The sequence below is a fragment of the Oncorhynchus keta genome, unplaced genomic scaffold (assembly GCF_023373465.1).
Source record: "Oncorhynchus keta strain PuntledgeMale-10-30-2019 unplaced genomic scaffold, Oket_V2 Un_contig_1853_pilon_pilon, whole genome shotgun sequence".
NCBI lineage: Eukaryota > Metazoa > Chordata > Actinopteri > Salmoniformes > Salmonidae > Oncorhynchus > Oncorhynchus keta.
In genome coordinates, this window is record NW_026280972.1 from 211173 (window position 1) to 227860 (window position 16688).

The following is a 16688-nucleotide window of genomic DNA, read 5'->3' on the forward strand; positions in this document are numbered from 1 at the left end:
TCTCCTGCCTCCCTACTCTCCTGTCTACCTCACTCCCTCCTGCCCCCCTACTCTCCTGCCTCCCTACTCTCCTGTCGACCTCACTCCCTCCTACCCCCTACTCTCCTTCCTCCCTACTCTCCTGTCGACCTCACTCCCTCCTGCCCCCCTACTCTCCTGCCTCCCTACTCTCCTGTCTACCTCACTCCCTCCTGCCCCCCCACTCTCCTGCCTCCCTACTCTCCTGTCTACCTCACTCCCTCCTGCCCCCTACTCTCCTGCCTCCCTACTCTCCTGTCTACCTCACTCCCTCCTGCCCCCCTACTCTCCTGCCTCCCTACTCTCCTGTCTACCTCACTCCCTCCTGCCCCCCTACTCTCCTGCCTCCCTACTCTCCTGTCGACCTCACTCCCTCCTGCCCCCCTACTCTCCTGCCTCCCTACTCTCCTGCCTACCTCCTCTCCTGCCTCACTACTCTCCTGCCTCCCTACTCTCCTGCCTCCCTACTCTCCTGCCTACCTCCCCTCCTGCCTCCCTACTCTCCTGCCTCCCTACTCTCCTGCCTACCTCCTCTCCTGCCTCCCTACTCTCCTGCCTCCCTACTCTCCTGTCGACCTCACTCCCTCCTGCCCCCTACTCTCCTGCCTCCCTCCTCTCCTGTCTACCTCACTCCCTCCTGCCCCCCTCCTCTCCTGCCTCCCTACTCTCCTGCCTACCTCCTCTCCTGCCTCCCTACTCTCCTGCCTCCCTACTCTCCTGTCTATAGCTCACTCCCTCCTGCCCCCCTACTCTCCTGCCTACCTCCTCTCCTGCCTCCCTACTCTCCTGCCTACCTCCTCTCCTGCCTCCCTACTCTCCTGCCTCCCTACTCCCCTGTCTATAGCTCACTCCCTCCTGCCCCCCTACTCTCCTGCCTCCCTACTCTCCTGCCTACCTCCTCTCCTGCCCCCTACTCTCCTGCCTCCCTACTCTCCTGCCTACCTCCTCTCCTGCCTCCCTACTCTCCTGCCTCCCTACTCTCCTGCCTCCCTACTCTCCTGTCGACCTCACTCCCTCCTGCCTCCCTACTCTCCTACCTCCCTACTCTCCTGCCTCCCTACTCTCCTGCCTCCCTACTCTCCTGCCTCCCTACTCTCCTGCCTCCCTACTCTCCTGCCTCCCTACTCTCCTGCCTCCCTACTCTCCTGCCTCCCTACTCTCCTGCCTACCTCCCCTCCTGCCTACCTTCCTCCTACCTCCCTCCCCTCCTGCCTCCCTACACTCCTGCCTACCTCCCCTCCTGCCTACATCCCCTCCTGCCTCCCTACTCTCCTGCCTCCCTACTCTCCTGCCTACCTACTCTCCTGCCTCCCTCCCCTCCTGCCTCCCTTCCTGCCTCCCTACACTCCTGCCTACCTCCCCTCCTGCCTACATCCCCTCCTGCCTCCCTACTCTCCTGCCTCCCTACTCTCCTGCCTCCCTACTCTCCTGCCTACCTACTCTCCTGCCTACCTCCCCTCCTGCCTCCCTACTCTCCTGCCTCCAAACCACAAGTTTCTCCCATGTATTGCTTACAATCAATATTGATGGCCCATGTTGAAATCCAACTTGCAACCTTTGCATTGCAAACACCCACCGCGCTCCAACCAACTGAGATCTGTGGATTTCAATGCCATGCAGAAAGGTCTCCGGTTTTAACTAGTGATGCTATGGAGGTTTGAGCTCCCTCCTCTCCCACTCCCTCTATCCTCCTCTCTCCACTCCCTCTATCCTCCTCTCTCCACTCCCTCTATCCTCCTCTCTCCACTCCCTCTATCCTCCTCTCTCCACTCCCTCTATCCTCCTCTCTCCACTCCCTCTATCCTCCTCTCTCCACTCCCTCTATCCTCCTCTCTCCACTCCCGCTATCCTCCTCTCTCCACTCCCGCTATCCTCCTCTCTCCACTCCCTCTATCCTCCTCTCTCCACTCCCGCTATCCTCCTCTCTCCACTCCCGCTATCCTCCTCTCTCCACTCCCTCTATCCTCCTCTCTCCACTCCCTCTATCCTCCTCTCTCCACTCCCTCTATCCTCCTCTCTCCACTCCCGCTATCCTCCTCTCTCCACTCTCTCTATCCTCCTCTCTCCACTCCCTCTATCCTCTCCAGTCCTGGAATCACAGGAATGTGAGGCATGAGGGTCTATTAGAGACCCACGACAAACTACCAATTAATCCCCCTCTCCCTCCTCCTCTGCTCACTCCCTCCTTTCCTCCCCTCATCCCCTCCCTTTCTCTGAATTGTCCCTCAGACCACAGCCGCCCCCCTTCCCCCCCCGTGTTAGAACAGCAGGGAGAGGTTGGACTTCCAGCTGGAGAGGACAGAGAACTGTATTACATTCCTGCATCATATTACAAATGGAAGTTGAAGGTCATAATTCACCGGTGACAACTTTGTGGAAATTCTTCAAGGTTGTTTCAAATGTTGCCTAATGGACAACGCTAATATTTCATCCCCTCTTCCTGCAAGAAAACAGCTAGATATTACATGCTAATACCACCCCTAGTCCTGTGAAGGCAGAAGTGGATGAAGTGGGGGTGGACGGCTGCTAGGATCTCTCCACACCTGCATTATTCAACACACTGATACACACACACCCTGCGGTTGGTTCGGTGGGCTGAGTGGAGCTGGGCGCCCCAGGGCAACACCTGGCTGCTTCATGCTGTCATTGGAGGGAGGGGGGGGGGGCGGCAGCCAGCCAGCAGTACAATGCTCTGACTGTGCCTGTTTGACGAGGCTGACCTTATCTGCCACAGGCATTTATCTCCAGCTCAACCCTGGCTGTGTGTGTTGTGGGGGGTGATGCAGGTGTAGACAGTCATGTGCGTTTCATTTGGAATGTTTGTATGTGCCCACCTGTTTGAGTTCTGTCACCTGACCTGTGTAGTACTCACCTGTCATCACCACTGATGCAGAATAGTGTTGTAACTGTGTGTGTGTGTGCGTGTGCGTGTGTGTGTGTGTGCAGAGTCAGGTGAGGACCCAGCAGCCCATGACATCCTGGCTAACCCCCCAGGCCCAGGAGAGGAGGAGGAGGAGGACACGAGGCAGGGCTTTGAGTTTGAGTTCTCTGACCGACCCCTCCTGCCCTGCTACAACATTCAGCTCTCCCTCTCACAGGGGTAAGTGTCTGTGTGTCATTATAGGCCCCAGAAATAAACATTTTTCCTTCCAGTTCTGACTATAGTTTTGAATCGGTTTCTGTCCTGCAGTAAGCAAAATAATGAGCTTTAGTCTGTCCACCTGTGACCACCATTTACATTACAGTATTGTCACGGTTACCCAGCCACATTATAGCAGTGTTGTTGTTCTCACCAGTAACCCTACACTTCACTGCATGTTGGGTTCCCTCCATCCATCCGTCCCTCCTCTCCCCGTTCCAGTGTGTTATTAAGCAGACGAGAGGAGGGATCATTATGATCAGGGTATCGATAAAGTCATTAGTCACACCGACCTGGGGGAGGGAGGGGGAGGGTCATTAGTCACGCCGACCTGGGGGGAGGGAGGGGGGAGGGTCATTAGTCACACCGACCTGGCGGAGGGAGGAGGAGGGGGGTGTCATTAACCAGGGGGCTCGCCACAGGAGGAAATGATTTATGTGGAGGGAAGAAGGTAAACTAGTAGAAGCAGAGCTCTTTAATACTGTGGGTTGCTCTGATATGAGGGAGGAGAAACATTAGGGGGTTGGAGAGGAACAGAGAGGGTGGGTAAAGAGACAGAGAGGAGGTTGGATAGAGGATTTTAGAGAGAACAATTGGAGGATTGATAGGATGGTAGAGAGAGAGAGAGGAGATTTGATAGGATGGTAGAGAGAGAGAGGAGATTTGATAGGATGGTATAGAGAGAGAGGAGATTTGATAGGATGGTATAGAGAGAGAGGAGATTTGATAGGATGGTAGAGAGAGAGATGAGATTTGATAGGATGGTAGAGAGAGAGATGAGATTTGATAGGATGGTAGAGAGAGAGATGAGATTTGATAGGATGGTAGAGAGAGAGGAGAGATTTGATAGGATGGTAGAGAAAGAGATGAGATTTGATAGGATGGTAGAGAAAGAGATGAGATTTGATAGGATGGTAGAGAGAGAGGAGAGATTTGATAGGGTGGTAAAGAAAGAGATGAGATTTGATAGGATGGTAGAGAGAGAGATGAGATTTGATAGGATGGTAGAGAAAGAGAGAGAGGAGAGATTTGATAGGATGGTAGAGAAAGAGATGAGATTTGATAGGATGGTAGAGAGAGAGATGAGATTTGATAGGATGGTAGAGAAAGAGAGAGAGGAGAGATTTGATAGGATGGTAGAGAGGAGATTTGAGAGGATGGTAGAGAGAGAGAGAATATTTGATAGGATGGTAGAGAGAGCGAGGAGATTTGATAGAATGGTAGAGAGGAGATTTGATAGGATGGTAGAGAGAAATATAGAGAAGATGGAGATTGACGCTACGCAGCACGGCAGGCTGCCGTTAGCCGGAGACGTGTGTGAATGCAGACAGCGCTAATTGCCTCCCACACCGTTTTCCTCCCGGCCTCGTCACTCACCCTCTCTTCCTCCCCTCCCTCTCATTCTCTCCCTCTTGGCTGCAGCGCACTGTTCTGTGTAATCTTCAGTCTGAGCACCGCTCTCCCTCTCTCTCTCTCCATCTCTCAGTGGAGCTCCCCTCCCCCACTCTTTCTTTCTCTCTCGCTCTGCTCTCGTTCTCTCTCTCCTCGTCTCTCTTGCTCTGCTCTCGTTCTCTCTCTCCTCTTGTCTCTCTCTCTCTCCATCTCTCAGCGGAGCTCCCCTCCCCCACTCTTTCTTTCTCTCTCGCTCTGCTCTCGTTCTCTCTCTCCTCGTCTCTCTTGCTCTGCTCTCGTTCTCTCTCTCCTCTTGTCTCTCTCGCTCTGCTCTCATTCTCTCTCTCCTCTTGTCTCTCTCTCTGCTCTCGTTCTCTCTCTCCTCTTGTCTCTCTCTCTCTGCTCTCGTTCTCTCTCTCCTCTTGTCTCTCTCTCTCTGCTCTCGTTCTCTCTCTCCTCTTGTCTCTCTCTCTCTGCTCTCGTTCTCTCTCTCCTCTTGTCTCTCTCTCTCTCCTCTTGTCTCTCTCCTCTGCTCTCTGCTCTCGTTCTCTCTCTCTGCTCTCGTTCTCTCTCTCTGCTCTCGTTCTCTCTCTCTGCTCTCGTTCTCTCTCTCCTCTTGTCTCTCTCTCTCTGCTCTCGTTTTCTCTCTCCTCTTGTCTCTCTCTCTCTCTGCTCTCGTTCTCTCTCTCCTCTTGTCTCTCTCTCTCTCTGCTCTCGTTCTCTCTCTCCTCTTATCTCTCTCTCTCTGCTCTCGTTCTCTCTCTCCTCTTGTCTCTCTCTCTCTGCTCTCGTTCTCTCTCTCCTCTTGTCTCTCTCTCTCTCTCTGCTCTCGTTCTCTCTACTCTTGTCTCTCTCTCTCTGCTCTCATTCTCTCTCTCCTCTTGTCTCTCTCTCTCTGCTCTCGTTCGCTCTCTCCTCTTGTCTCTCTCTCTGCTCTCGTTCTCTCTCTCCTCTTATCTCTCTCTCTGCTCTCGTTCTCTCTCTCCTCTTGTTTCTCTCTCTCTGCTCTCGTTCTCTCTCTCCTCTTGTCTCTCTCTCTCTGCTCTCGTTCTCTCTCTCCTCTTGTCTCTATCTCTCTGCTCTCGTTCTCTCTCTCCTCTTGTCTCTCTCTCTGCTCTCGTTCTCTCTCTCCTCTTGTCTCTCTCTCTCTGCTCTCGTTCTCTCTCTCCTCTTGTCTCTCTCTCTCTGCTCTCGTTCTCTCTCTCCTCTTGTCTCTCTCTCTGCTCTCATTCTCTCTCTCCTCTTGTCTCTCTCTCTCTGCTCTCGTTCTCTCTCTCCTCTTGTCTCTCTCTCTCTGCTCTCGTTCTCTCTCTCCTCTTGTCTCTCTCTCTCTGCTCTCGTTCTCTTTCTCCTCTTGTCTCTCTCTCTCTGCTCTCGTTCTCTCTCTCCTCTTGTCTCTCTCTCTCTGCTCTCGTTCTCTCTCTCCTCTTGTCTCTCTCTCTCTCCATCTCTCAGCGGAGCTCCCCTCCCCCACTCTTTCTTTCTCTCTCGCTCTGCTCTCGTTCTCTCTCTCCTCTTGTCTCTCTTGCTCTGCTCTCGTTCTCTCTCTCCTCTTGTCTCTCTCGCTCTGCTCTCATTCTCTCTCTCCTCTTGTCTCTCTCTCTCTCTGCTCTCGTTCTCTCTCTCCTCTTGTCTCTCTCTCTCTGCTCTCGTTCTCTCTCTCCTCTTGTCTCTCTCTCTCTGCTCTCGTTCTCTCTCTCCTCTTGTCTCTCTCTCTCTGCTCTCGTTCTCTCTCTCCTCTTGTCTCTCTCTCTCTCCTCTTGTCTCTCTCTCTCTGCTCTTGTTCTCTCTCTCCACTTGTTTCTCTCTCTCTGCTCTCGTTCTCTCTCTCCTCTTGTCTCTCTCTCTCTGCTCTCGTTCTCTCTCTCCTCTTGTCTCTCTCTCTCTGCTCTCGTTCTCTCTCTCCTCTTGTCTCTCTCTCTCTGCTCTCGTTCTCTCTCTCCTCTTGTCTCTCTCTCTGCTCTCGTTCTCTCTCTCCTCTTGTCTCTCTCTCTGCTCTCGTTCTCTCTCTCTGCTCTCGTTCTCTCTCTCCTCTTGTCTCTCTCTCTCTGCTCTCGTTTTCTCTCTCCTCTTGTCTCTCTCTCTCTCTCTGCTCTCGTTCTCTCTCTCCTCTTGTCTCTCTCTCTCTCTGCTCTCGTTCTCTCTCTCTTGTCTCTCTCTCTCTGCTCTCGTTCTCTCTCTCCTCTTGTCTCTCTCTCTCTGCTCTCGTTCTCTCTCTCCTCTTGTCTCTCTCTCTCTGCTCTCGTTCTCTCTCTCCTCTTGTCTCTCTCTCTCTCTCTGCTCTCGTTCTCTCTACTCTTGTCTCTCTCTCTCTGCTCTCATTCTCTCTCTCCTCTTGTCTCTCTCTCTCTGCTCTCGTTCGCTCTCTCCTCTTGTCTCTCTCTCTGCTCTCGTTCTCTCTCTCCTCTTATCTCTCTCTCTGCTCTCGTTCTCTCTCTCCTCTTGTTTCTCTCTCTCTGCTCTCGTTCTCTCTCTCCTCTTGTCTCTCTCTCTCTGCTCTCGTTCTCTCTCTCCTCTTGTCTCTATCTCTCTGCTCTCGTTCTCTCTCTCCTCTTGTCTCTCTCTCTGCTCTCGTTCTCTCTCTCCTCTTGTCTCTCTCTCTCTGCTCTCATTCTCTCTCTCCTCTTGTCTCTCTCTCTCTGCTCTCGTTCTCTCTCTCCTCTTGTCTCTCTCTCTCTGCTCTCGTTCTCTTTCTCCTCTTGTCTCTCTCTCTCTGCTCTTGTTCTCTCTCTCCTCTTGTCTCTCTCTCTCTCTGCTCTCGTTCTCTCTCTCCTCTTGTCTCTCTCTCTCTGCTCTCGTTCTCTCTCTCCTCTTGTCTCTCTCTCTCTCTGCTCTCGTTCTCTCTCTCCTCTTGTCTCTCTCTCTCTCTGCTCTCGTTCTCTCTCTCCTCTTGTCTCTCTCTCTGCTCTCGTTCTCTCTCTCCTCTTGTCTCTCTCTCTGCTCTCGTTCTCTCTCTCCTCCTGTCTCTCTCTCTCTGCTCTCGTTCTCTCTCCTCTTGTCTCTCTCTCTCTGCTCTCGTTCTCTCTCTCCTCTTGTCTCTCTCTCTCTGCTCTCGTTCTCTCTCTCCTCTTGTCTCTCTCGGCTCGCTCTGCTCTTCTGGCTGATGCAGTATTAATGGATCTCCTGGGCTGTGAGGCCGGCCTGCGCTCTCTCTCTCTCTCTCACACACACACACACGGAGGCTCGGCAGCGCTTGCATGGACACTCCTCTCCCCATTCAGCTGCTCCCCAGCCGCAGCGCTACACAGCTAACCATTTCAAGTGCTATCGATTGAACAGCGCCTGTTGTTCGTCACCTACCCGTGTGTGTGTGTGTGTGTGTGTGTGTGTGTGTGTGTGTGTGTGTGTGTGTGTGTGTGTGTGTGTGTGTGTGTGTGTGTGTGTGTGTGTGTGTGTGTGTGTGTGTGTGTGTGTGTGTGTGTGTGTGTGTGTGTGTGTGAGGGGGACGGGGGTTACACACATCCATTCTCACATAAGGATTATTCACACACCAACTGAATTCACAGAGCGCCCCAGAAAAGCCTTTGTGTTTGTATGTGTGTGACAGATGTTGAAAACCCCAACCACGGTGCTACAGCCCATAATTACAGCTCGTGTTGAAAAGCTGGAGCCACTGGTGTCACATCACAAGTGTAGAGCCGTGCTAACCCGTTCCCTCTCTCCCTCTCCTTCTCTCTCTTTAACCATCTCAGTCCCAGAAACTGGCTGCTCCTATCAGACGTCCTGAAGAGACTCAGAATGTCCTCCAGGGCGTTCAGGGCAGCCTTCGCCCATCTGGAGGTAGCAACCATCGCCGAGGCAGAGTTCTACAAGCAGGCGTCACTGTCGCAGCTCTTCTCGTGCCCCGACGAGCTCGCCGCCTTCCTCCCCGACAGCAAGGAGCTGCTGGACCTGGTTGAGACCAGCTCAGAGCTGGCTGCGCTGCTGGGCTCCTCGCTAGAGTGTTTGGACAGCCGATGGGAGCCCAAAGGGGCCCGGGTCAAAGCTAAAGCCCACACGTGACCCTGAGATACACACACAGAGGGTGACTCTCAATAAGATCTACTTTCTCCTGAAGTGGACACTCCTTCACTAGTTCCCACAAATCTGGTGCAGTTATTTGGCTAGTGGTAGTTTTCCACCATGTTTCTTATACCAGTCCTTTCCTTTCAAATCGGTGAAGGGAAGTGAACACTTTGGGAGGAAGGAGAGAGTATTGGCACGTAGCCAACACACACACATGCTCCATGTGTACGTTCCCAGGCCCTGTGAGGACTGGACGTTGAATACTGGACAGTATCCCTTCAAAGACGAAACAGACCCCAGCGCCACACAAAATGCATTTTTTAAATAAATATATTATGTGTACATTAACAGACGATTTTATTTGTTCTATATATATATATGTATGTATGTATATCCATACTGTATATCTGCTGCTTTGGTTGTCATGTTGTGGTCAGGTTGTGGGTTTTGACACTGTTTGGGTTGACTAGACTAGTGAACAGGTCAGGAGCAATGTGAGTCGAATGTGGACCTCTGAGGTAAAGGTTATTGTTTTACTTTGGATCGTCGCAGTGCACTTGATTTGGACTTTGATAGATATATATATATATATAGAGGTGAACTGTGACAAAAACATTTTAGCACTCATGGCTCATCCCAAAGATTTGGGGATTTTTATTTTCAACATTGTCTAAAAACCTAGCTTTATTTGTCTCTTATTTATGACAATGAGGAATTAAGATATTTGATGTTTTTTTTGTCAAATATAAATGTAAAATACTACAAGACATTTCAATTGAAGAGTGAGATTCATGCTTGAACTTGTAAATAAGATGACCATTTCAGTAACTGTTTTTCTGACTGGGGTGTTTGATTTGTTTGTTTTGGCAATGTAAGTGTTTAAACTTTGTAATTAAATACACTTATTTGTATTTATATTTTACAAAAAGGTTCATTTAAATAAATCGCAATAAAAGTGAACCTTTATCGTATTTTATTAATCTAGATCATTGCCATTTTTAGGTTTGTGAAATTCTGAAATTTTCCCAAAATTCCCAGTTTTTCCAGAAATTCTGGTTGTCCGGGACTTTTCCAACCAGGACTATGGAAAAACACCGTTTGTCACCTATTTAATTTGGTCTGAAAAATATTTAACTATTCACATTTGCCACTATGAATAACCTACCTCTCAATTTTGTATAATCTAGTCTAGAAATACAGTGCTCCCACACAGCTTTCACCGTTTTTTCTCTTGCAGTCTGGTGGTTTGTGTGCGTATTGAATCCTGGTTTTAACTTGCCACGCTGGCCCTCGCGTTCCGCTCCGCTCTCAGGGCACTATACTTTCCATCCTTGTTGATCTTGTTTTAGAAAGAGGAAGAGGATGTGATTTGTTGCCAGCAGGAATAGTTTGGTTCGAGTCAAAAGTAGGCTGACCCTTGTCCCAGGATCCCAAACGCTTCCATTTCCACTACGCCCTTCCCTTCACACACACAGTTCTCCGTAGTTAAGTATAAAAGTCCGTCAGATTGTGGGGGGCAAATAGGACCTATTTTATTATTCCGTGGTTGTTGTTTGCCTTGAAATAGCGAAATATGAATTATCTGTGTGGTGTGCTGCTTGTTAAATCTGCTGGTTTGTGTTCGTGTAATATCCAGACAAATTGACACAATCTACCCCTGCATAGCAGCGCTCGACTATCCGCCTGTTTGCGCCAGATGCATGTTGTTTAATCTGTTGTCCTTTTCTAGCTCATCAAAATGAACCTCTTGTCGGTCTTGTTGATTTACCTCGGGTGTTTTATGTCCTAAGTATAAGGATATGAAAGTATCCCCGAGGCAACACACGTTTCCCCCGTCATATTTGATTTGATTTCCAAAAATAATGACTTTCCTATGTATAGCCCCTTTATTCGTGTGCTATTCATGGTCCGATAAAGTCAACTATTTGAAATGTAGGCTAGCGCCTATATCCAAAATCAGCCATCAATATTAGAAATAATCCAACCGTTGTTTGTGTGTAGGTTAACCTGATCAATTAAGCAAACCGGTAACGTTTTCTCTTCTGCCACACCAATTAGCGAGGTTTGGCTAGATTTTCCCTCTCCTTGTCTTTTTTTTTGGGGTGAAACGTGTGTAGGCTACTTAATTAAAAAACTATAAATTACATTAGTGGAGTAATTATTTCCTTCCCGTCCTCAGATTGGTGCTACCACGTGGGTTAATCCCCCGTTTATCTATTCGCTGTGACATTGGAGGCTCTGGAGCGCGGAGGGGCGTGTGGAGAGGGGGAGAGAGATAAAGGAAGGCTTGGCGGCAGTACCCGGGCGCATCTGTTGAGAGGCGGAGGGAGGGGGACCTGCACGCTCTCTACATACATTTTTTTACTGCTGTCATAAAGACGTGCGCGCGCACACATTCTCGAACCTAGGCGTGTATACAGTATTTATGTGCATGTGTCTGCCAAGGGGGAGGTCGGGCTGTGTGAGTAAAGTGCTTGTAGCGGAGACGCACAGATTCTAGTTTGGGCAGGAAGAGGGGGAAAAAACTTTCAAGTGGATTAAATAACCTCGAAACTAATCAATTCAGCGGAGGCCTTTCAGGACGCTACGCAATGCGGTGCCGAAACACCAGGCCTTCTGAGACAGAGGGAGTACGAAGCGGGGCTAAGGTGTTTGCAATCAATCTCAGACTAAAGCGGGGGAGGGAGCCTCACTGAAGGGATCGCATTATTCTGCTCTACAAAGGAAATCGGAGAGTGCCGTCTCTAGGGGCCCTTGGCTGCATATTATAAGAGAGAGAGAAGCAGAAAGAGAGGGATTCTGAGGTGTATTGTGAATTGTGTGTGTGTGGGGGGGTGTCTTGTCTCACACCCCTAGTGTGCATCTCCATGATTTAGCTGCCAGATACTAAACTGACATTAATACCATACATGGCTTAACCTATAGAATGATATCCAATCCACAAATTGACCTCTGGAAGTCTAGAATCTTTATGACTTACCAATTGATATTCACACCCTTTCACACACATTGTCGAACATAGAGGGTAGGCTAGGGTGTGAGACAGAAGGCTTTACGTATGGCTACGTACACATACACACACACACACACACACACACACACACACACACACACACACACACACACACATCGCTGCTCTCTCTGGTAGCTAACAGCTACCATCTGCTCCCCCTAACAGATATGAGAACGGGAGAGGACTGGATGGGAGAGGTCTAGAGGAGTGGGCAGGAGAGGACAGGATGGGAGAGGACAGGATGGGAGAGGTCTAGAGGAGTGGGCAGGAGAGGAGAGGACTGGATGGGAGAGGTCTGTTGGAGTGGAGAGGAGAGGACGGGATGGGAGAGGTCTAGAGGAGTGGGCAGGAGAGGAGAGGTCTAGAGGAGTGGACAGGAGAGGAGAGGACTGGATGGGAGAGGTCTAGAGGAGTGGACAGGAGAGGAGAGGACTGGATGGGAGAGGTCTAGAGGAGAGGAGAGGACGGGATGGGAGATGTCTAGAGGAGTGGACAGGAGAGGACGGGATGGGAGAGGTCTAGAGGAGTGGACAGGAGAGGACGGGATGGGAGAGGTCTAAAGGAGTGGACAGGAGAGGAGAGGACGGGATGGGAGAGGTCTAGAGGAGTGGACAGGAGGGGACGGTATGGGAGAGGTCTAAAGGAGTGGACAGGAGAGGAGAGGACGGGATGGGAGAGGTCTAGAGGAGTGGACAGGAGAGGACGGGATGGGAGAGGTCTAGAGGAGTGGACAGGAGAGGACGGGATGGGAGAGGTCTAGAGGAGTGGACAGGAGGGGACGGTATGGGAGAGGTCTGAAGGAGTGGACAGGAGAGGAGAGGATGGGATGGGAGAGGTCTAGAGGAGTGGACAGGAGAGGACGGGATGGGAGAGGTCTAGAGGAGTGGACAGGAGAGGACGGGATGGGAGAGGTCTAGAGGAGTGGACAGGAGAGGACGGGATGGGAGAGGTCTAAAGGAGTGGACAGGAGAGGAGAGGACGGGATGGGAGAGGTCTAGAGGAGTGGACAGGAGAGGACGGGATGGGAGAGGTCTAAAGGAGTGGACAGGAGAGGAGAGGACGGGATGGGAGAGGTCTAGAGGAGTGGACAGGAGAGGACGGGATGGGAGAGGTCTAGAGGAGTGGACAGGAGAGGACGGGATGGGAGAGGTCTAGAGGAGTGGACAGGAGGGGACGGTAGAGAGGACTGGATGGGAGAGGTCTAGAGGAGTGGGCAGGAGAGGACAGGAGAGGAGAGGACGGGATGGGAGAGGTCTAGAGGAGTGGACAGAAGAGGAGAGGACTGGATGGGAGAGGTCGAGAGGAGTGGACAGGAGAGGAGAGGACTGGATGGGAGAGGTCGAGAGGAGTGGACAGGAGAGGAGAGGACGGGATGGGAGAGGTCTAGAGGAGTGGACAGGAGAGGAGAGGACTGGATGGGAGAGGTCGAGAGGAGTGGACAGGAGAGGAGAGGACTGGATGGGAGAGGTCGAGAGGAGTGGACAGGAGAGGAGAGGACGGGATGGGAGAGGTCGAGAGGAGTGGACAGGAGAGGAGAGGACGGGATGGGAGAGGTCTAGAGGAGTGGACAGGAGAGGAGAGGACGGGATGGGAGAGGTCTAGAGGAGTGGACAGGAGAGGACGGGATGGGAGAGGTCTAAAGGAGTGGACAGGAGATGAGAGGACGGGATGGGAGAGGTCTAGAGGAGTGGACAGAAGAGGAGAGGACTGGATGGGAGAGGTCGAGAGGAGTGGACAGGAGAGGAGAGAATGGGATGGGAGAGGTCTAGAGGAGTGGACAGGAGAGGACGGGATGGGAGAGGTCTAGAGGAGTGGACAGGAGAGGAGAGAATGGGATGGGAGAGGTCTAGAGGAGTGGACAGAAGAGGAGAGGACTGGATGGGAGAGGTCGAGAGGAGTGGACAGGAGAGGAGAGGACTGGATGGGAGAGGTCTAGAGGAGTGGACAGGAGAGGACGGGATGGGAGAGGTCTAGAGGAGTGGACAGGAGAGGACGGGATGGGAGAGGTCTAGAGGAGTGGACAGGAGAGGACAGGATAGGAGAGGTCTAGAGGAGTGGACAGGAGGGGACGGTATGGGAGAGGTCTAAAGGAGTGGACAGGAGAGGAGAGGACGGGATGGGAGAGGTCTAGAGGAGTGGACAGGAGAGGACGGGATGGGAGAGGTCTAGAGGAGTGGACAGGAGAGGACAGGATGGGAGAGGTCTAGAGGAGTGGACAGGAGAGGACAGGATAGGAGAGGTCTAGAGGAGTGGACAGGAGAGGACAGGATAGGAGAGGTCTAGAGGAGTGGACAGGAGAGGAGAGGACGGGATGGGAGAGGTCTAGAGGAGTGGACAGGAGAGGACGGGATGGGAGAGGTCTAGAGGAGTGGAGAGGAGAGGAGAGAACAGGATGAGAGAGGTCTAGAGGAGTGGACAGGAGGGGACAGGAGGGGACGGTATGGGAGAGGTCTAGGGGAGTGGAGAGGAGAGGAGAGAACGGGATGAGAGAGGTCTAGAGGAGTGGACAGGAGGGGACGGTATTGGAGAGGTCTAGAGTGGAGAGGAGAGGACTGGATGGGAGAGGTCTAGAGGAGTGGAGAGGTGAGGACGGGATGGGAGAGGTCTAGAGGAGTGGACAGGAGAGGAGAGGACGGGATGGGAGAGGTCTAGAGGAGTGGACAGGAGAGGTGAGGACGGGATGGGAGAGGTCTAAAGGAGTGGACAGGAGAGGAGAGGACGGGATGGGAGAGGTCTAGAGGAGTGGACAGGAGAGGACGGGATGGGAGAGGTCTAGAGGAGTGGAGAGGAGAGGACGGGATGGGAGAGGTCTAGAGGAGAGGAGAGAACGTAATGGGAGAGGTCTAGAGGAGTGGACAGGAGAGGACGGGATGGGAGAGGTCTAGAGGAGTGGACAGGAGAGGAGCGAATGGGATGGGAGAGGTCTATAGGAGTGGAGAGGACTGGATGGGAGAGGTCTAGAGAAGTGGAGAGGAGAGGACTGGATGGGAGAGTTCTAGAGGAGTGGACAGGAGAGGAGAGGACTGGATGGGAGAGGTCTAGAGGAGTGGACAGGAGAGGAGAGGACTGGGTGGGAGAGGTCTAGAGGAGTGGACAGGAGAGGAGAGGACTGGATGGGAGAGGTCTAGAGGAGTGGACAGGAGAGGAGAGGACTGGATGGGAGAGGTCTAGAGGAGTGGACAGGAGAGGAGAGGACTGGATGGGAGAGGTCTAGAGGAGTGGACAGGAGAGGAGAGGACTGGATGGGAGAGGTCTAGAGGAGTGGACAGGAGAGGAGAGGATGGGATGGGAGAGGTCTAGAGGAGAGGAGAGGAGAGGACGGGATGGGAGAGGTCTAGAGGAGTGGACAGGAGAGGAGAGGACTGGATGGGAGAGGTCTAGAGGAGTGGACAGGAGAGGAGAGGACGGGATGGGAGAGGTCTAGAGGAGTGGAGAGGAGAGGACGGGATGGGAGAGGTCTAGAGGAGTGGAGAGGAGAGGACGGGATGGGAGAGGTCTAGAGGAGTGGACAGGAGAGGAGAGGACGGGATGGGAGATGTCTGGAGGAGAGAACGGGATGGGAGAGGTCTGGAGGAGAGAACGGGATGGGAGAGGTCTAGAGGAGAGAACGGGATGGGAGAGGTCTAGAGGAGAGAACGGGATGGGAGAGGTCTAGAGGAGAGAACGGGATGGGAGAGGTCTAGAGGACAGAACGGGATGGGAGAGGTCTAGAGGAGAGAACAGGATGGGAGAGGTCTAGAGGAGAGAACGGGATGGGAGAGGTCTAGAGGAGAGAACAGGATGGGAGAGGTCTAGAGGAGAGAACAGGATGGGAGAGGTCTAGAGGAGAGAACAGGATGGGAGAGGTCTAGAGGAGAGAACAGGATGGGAGAGGTCTAGAGGAGAGAACGGGATGGGAGAGGTCTAGAGGAGAGAACGGGATGGGAGAGGTCTAGAGGAGAGAACGGGATGGGAGAGGTCTAGAGGAGAGGACGGGATGGGAGATGTCTGGAGGAGTGGACAGGAGAACACGGGATGGGAGAGGTCTAGAGGAGAGAACGGGATGGGAGAGGTCTAGAGGAGAGGACGGGATGGGAGAGGTCTAGAGGAGAGAACGGGATGGGAGAGGTCTAGAGGAGAGAACAGGATGGGAGAGGTCTAGAGGAGAGGACGGGATGGGAGATGTCTGGAGGAGAGAACGGGATGGGAGATGTCTGGAGGAGAGAACGGGATGGGAGATGTCTAGAGGAGAGAACGGGATGGGAGAGGTCTGGAGGAGAGAACGGGATGGGAGAGGTCTAGAGGAGAGAACGGGATGGGAGAGGTCTAGAGGAGAGAACGGGATGGGAGAGGTCTAGAGGAGAGAACGGGATGGGAGAGGTCTAGAGGAGAGAACGAAGGAAACTTTAGGATCTGTGTCTGTTCTGTTGAAGCCTCCAAAGACTAGGCCAATGCAGATTCAACAGGGGCAGTGTGTGATTAAAAGCCTGCCTTAATTAAACGTGTTGGTGGCAGTAGTCATTTGGATTGATTTGAATTAATTTGACAGGTATTTTTAATTAAGGAAAGGCTTAAGGCTTTAGTGATGACTCATCCTACCCTGCACCAGTCAGCCCCATCAATAGGCCACACTAGGCTCTGTGTTTATTCGCTATTATAACATTGTAATAATGTTATTATCAATGGACCATTACCCTAATCCCAGTGACCTTCTGACCTCTGTCAGTCATCACGAGCCCCTTAATGCATTCAGGACCAGTCTTCCTCCTCTACATCCCTATCTTTAATTTACTCAATTCAAATTAGTGGACTTTATTGTCATGGCAAGTTAAATGACTTACATGGTCAACTTTGTTTACTTTGTACACACTCATCTCATATGTATATAACAACCATCACTGTATGTGGGACTGTGTATAAGACAGTAGTTTTAGTAATAGTAGTTATCAGTGGTGGTGGCATTTAACAGCATGTGTATGTGACAAATAAAATTTGATTTGATTTGATTTGATTTAACAGTAGTAATAGTAGCAGTGGTGGTGGTAGCAGTAGGTGTAATGATATGCGAGTAAGGGTTCTCTCTCACACACTCGTGATCTCTAACTCATTCTGTCTTTCTCTCCCGCTCCCTCTTCCATCTCT

General features: G+C 51.9%; 1 long non-coding RNA gene and 1 pseudogene across 3 annotated transcripts; one reads left to right on the forward strand and one right to left on the reverse strand.

The window, feature by feature from the left end:
* The window catches only part of LOC118380855 (BCL-6 corepressor-like), a 100993-nt pseudogene extending 91479 nt beyond the window's left edge, over window positions 1–9514 (forward strand).
* On the reverse strand, window positions 238–2605 carry LOC127920176 (uncharacterized). Of its 3 annotated transcripts, none has more exons than XR_008105338.1 (3): window positions 1455–2605; window positions 1251–1314; window positions 238–546 (listed from the first exon to the last, which is right to left on the reverse strand). It is a non-coding gene; the product is annotated as an uncharacterized LOC127920176 (long non-coding RNA). The 3 variants fall into 3 exon arrangements; XR_008105337.1 differs by lacking the exon at window positions 1251–1314 and adding an exon at window positions 1056–1203 and having other exon boundaries at window positions 238–510; window positions 1375–2605; XR_008105339.1 differs by having other exon boundaries at window positions 1375–2605.
* Window positions 9515–16688: the final 7174 nt, after the last annotated feature.